Genomic DNA, 4490 nt, shown 5'->3' with positions numbered 1-4490 from the left:
TATATACCCTCACATAGACTGTTTTGCCAGAAGGAGTTTTTCCTTCCCACAGTCACCAAGTACTTGCTCACAAGGGTTGACTGTTGGGGTTTTATTATTGTAGCGTCTTTACTAACCTTAGTGCTTTCAGGCGAATGTTGTTGTGCTTTGGTGTTATATGAATAAAACTGAATGTAACTGAATAAAAATTTGAAAACAAAAAAAATCATACTTAGTCTAAAAAGACTTTAGGAAAATGTTGTTGTTGTTGTTGTTTTTATAAATCAAGTGAAAAAAGTATCATTTTTATCACACGCTTTGAGAAAGTTGCCCCCTGCTGGTTATGAGAAAGTATGCACATTTAGGGCACTTCCACCCAGACGGGCAGGTCCACCTTTTATATGCAGTCTATGTTATGGTAGCATGTCTTCTTTCTCTCTTTTTTAAAAATCTGTAATATGTTTGTGTTTCATTATTACTGTAGATGGTGTCAACATTGATGCTTCTTTCAGTTTCCTTATAGTTCTCCTTTTGAGTTTCCTTCTTAAAAGAAAAGTAAACATTTTTGGAAGTACTTAAATCCGTTCTCTTGTGCAGAAAGAAGATTCCACATGTGCGCTAAATATTAAGCTAAAATAAGTCAAGTGATAATTTCGGCTAGTGTAAAAGCTAAAGGGGGAAAATATCTAGTGAATGGTGTCTTACATAACGTGAATAAGTTACACTGTGTCAATTATTGCACTTCAGGGAAGCAAATAAGTGATTTTTTGCAGGGACATCCTGTTTTCCCTGCTTCCAAGCTACGCTGTGCTAAACTAAGCTAACCTAAGCTAATCAAAATATTTAGTAAGCCTAGATTTGCAATTGTTGATCTTCTCAGGAAAAATACACTTAAAACTTTCCTTTTAACTTACATCGTAACACTCCACTCAAAGACCTCAGTGATGTTTGGCATTAATATTCTTGTTACATTTTTAGCATTGGATTAATTCAATTTGACTCGAATGAAAGACAAAACAAGGAATTGCATGTGATTATTATCATTAGCATTATTAATTCCTTCCACTGCTGTGGCGCTGATGACAAAGTCACAACAGAGTATAAACTGAACCATTAGGAGGAAAATATTTATTAGGGTAGGTATTTTCTTGGTGTTGTGATTGCAGGGTCATTATGCTCTCCCTAATGAAACAAACCAGCGGAGAGCCTCCATCTCGGCTGTAGCCGTTATCATCGCCCTTCAGAGAATATAAAAAGGAAAACACTTCAGCAGCAGGCTAATTAAAACCAGAGAGGTCTGGATGAGGAGGCCAAACAACCCACACAGGTGGCGGGAACGTCACTCTCTGTGTGTTCGTGTGTGTGTGAGCTGCTGTAGCACGTAATGTTTATGCATGTCTGTGTGATTGTGTGTTTGCATGAGGTAGCAATTCAGTTTTCCCCTCTTTTATTTGTGTGTGTGTGTGTGTGTGTGTGTGTGTGTGTGTGTGTGTGTGTGTGTGGTACACTTGTAACTGTGTGTATGTGTGTGTGTCAGGGCTGTATGATTGTTAGAGGAGCTCTCCATTCATTTTAATGGCTTCAGCCTCCACTGCTGTCGCCTCATTCTGCTACGTCCGCTGCTGACAGGAAGGACCTAGAAGCTTTCATCTGACAGGACCCTGCTCAAATAGGCCATTGGTGCACCATAATTAGTTCAAATGTCGAAGCGGGTGAATTATTGATGATTGGGGACGAGTAGGGAGGAAGACATTTCACATCAACTGTCCTTTTTTTCTTCTTTTAGCCTCCCTTTTTAAAGGACAGCTGGTGCTGTGCGGTTCCCGCCACAAACACAAATCTCTGGTGTTCAGGCCACGAGAGGATGCATTTGCATCCGGCTGAGAGATAAACTAGGGTAGTAAGGGGAATAATTACAAAGGAAAACTCTAAAATAATGTCTTGTTTTTCACTGAGAACAGCTGGCTGAAGAGAGCACTACAGATATTTTTGTGAAAGAAAAAATACCTTAGCAAGAGTTGGGAACACAAAGAAAACCACACTATGAAGACAGGGGCTAATTTATGCTCCTGCCAATCACCGGATATAATTGCGCTACCATGGTATAATGGCAGCCCGGGCCCACTCATTTTCCCCCTCCGGCTCTATCTCAGGTACTTAGAGGGGTTTCCATCAGCTCCTGATTTTTCAAGAGAGACCTCTCAGACAGAAATGACAATGGACTTTCAATGGCTTATAATCATGCCACTTTCCTGCACAATTTCCTGGGCATCATTTGCATTAATACTCATATGGGTATAAGTGCACCACATGCTGCTGCGCGAAGGCCTTTTTGATCAACTCCGCCGCTCAAATTACCAAGTGCCTTGGCATTTCCGGCAATGTCTCCGAGCCCCCGCCGTCCGACGGTTATCTGAATCTGTTAATGAGATGGATCGAGTCCAAAGTTTGTGGCAGTACGAGCTCACACATGTGTGTGTTTGTGTGCGTGTGATTGCTTTGGACTGAAGATCAGAAAGTGTGCAGAAATACTCCTCGGATTTATGCCGTGAAAACCTGTGTCCTTTTCTCAAGGTTATTCAACACTGCATCTTGTTTGCTTTTTCTCCCCCCGAATACATGTAATTCCTCTAAAATCGAATAAAACGACGCTGGATATGTTTGTGCTGCTGAGCTGCCCCTGCTGGCATTCAAAGCCAAAGGTAATATTGCCATCTAGAGGATCAGAAGCAATAAAGCAGCAGCGATGAATCGGGCGTGCCTCATAACGTGAAGAGGGACGGTTCACCTCTACATCTGCCATATAAGAAGTGACTGTCATGACTGATGGTTTCTCCCTGATATCTTTATTTAGCCACATGCGCTTCAGCGGTAGATCATGAAGGAGCATAAGATGAAAGGGAAACCTTAATCATCCATTAACTTTTAATCTGAGCTGCCGAAACAATCAAAGTGATTTAAAAAAAGGTATGTGTGGGACCTTTGCCCGTGGGCAGCTATATACAGTGTGTTCCTCTTCTTTGACTTGTAATTAAGAGCTTGGATGGTGTTTTCCTTTCAGATGGCTCTTAATTCAGGGATTTGTTGCTCACAAAAGCCGCTCTCATATCTCTTCCTCTCTGCGGATTTTCAAGCGGTAGGCGTCTCTTATTCAGCTCGAGAGGTTGCTGAAAATAAATCATCACCCTCCCACCAGTATGCGAGAATGTCCAGATGGTTGAATTTTCACTGACGTCCTCCCGCTGAATTTCCCCATTGTCTTCCACGCTAAAATTAGAAGGTAATACTTGGTGAAAACGCTGCGTCTGCTCCGAGGGTGCTGGTTAATTATCAAGAACTGGATTTATGTTCCACCCACAAATGAGCCGCTGAAGCTGTGTTGTGAGGGCAGCCGGAGCTAAACCTCAAAACGAGCCCTGGAGGTTTGTTTGAAGGGACCGAAAATGGCAGGTTTCACTGTCAAATGCGGGCTTTTCTGTTTGTTCCCGGTGCAAGAAAAGCAAAAGCGGAACGGCAAGAAAGACGACAATTAACACACAAAGAGCGACTCTGCTCGTGCACCGACTCAGCGTGCGTTTCCGTGTCTCATTACTCCCATTAACATTACTAATTCAGCAGCTGAGCAGCCCAACTACTAATCACTTCAGCACTCTGTTAGAGCCTGTGCTAAAAGACAAAACTGTGGTCAGTTAATGTAATCAGTGTTGTTTGTTTGTTAGCCTATAACAATCAATTAATCACTCTGCCACATATAAGCAGACAGACAGCAGGACACGGTCATTATTTGCTCCCGTTTTGACGAGAATTTTCTTTGGCGGCATTTGACAAATGACTGTTTTATCTTCAAATGCAGCGAAGGCTTAAATTCAATGGGGAATAAATCCAATGTTATGAGGCTGGGATTAAACCATCTGCATGATTTGGCAGTTCTTTTCATTTTCCATGCTATGTGTGCTTTAGAGGCCAAAATTAAAGGCTTGAACGCTTAAAAAAAAACTGCACTACTATTTATTTTTTGTAATTCAACAGTGAGTCAAGGCCATCCCGAGTGCTTCGTGTTGATTTAATAACATCAGACGAGGTTTTAGGGCTGTTTGGTGTTCTTTCAAACACTTTGATGGGTAAAAGGAAAAAAGGTGGACTTAGACTGGTGTTTCAGCACTGCCCACAAAATTGAAGATAAAAACAGATCCAGGAGGTTGGTGAGGTAGAGCGTTATCAGCCTTTTCTGAAACTAATAGGAGCCAGGCTACCTACAAACAGACTCGAAAGGAGCAACTGAGGCCATGAACTGATCAGGAAAGTGTTTACAGAGCCAAAGAGTCAAGTGAAGCAGAACAGTCGCCCCCTGCTGGCCTTCCAGGAAGAGATTAACTTCACTTTTCAGACCCGGGAGCTCCATCCATCTTCGGTTTTACAGTTTGTTGAAATAACGAGTTGTCATCACTGTGGTGCCATCGCATCATCATCTCAAACTGGGTTCTTGAGCATGACAACAACAACGCCACTCA

The sequence above is a fragment of the Pundamilia nyererei genome, unplaced genomic scaffold (assembly GCF_000239375.1).
Source record: "Pundamilia nyererei isolate P.nyererei 1_Seehausen unplaced genomic scaffold, PunNye1.0 scaffold00094, whole genome shotgun sequence".
NCBI lineage: Eukaryota > Metazoa > Chordata > Actinopteri > Cichliformes > Cichlidae > Pundamilia > Pundamilia nyererei.
Note: the sequence above shows the minus strand (reverse complement) of the source record.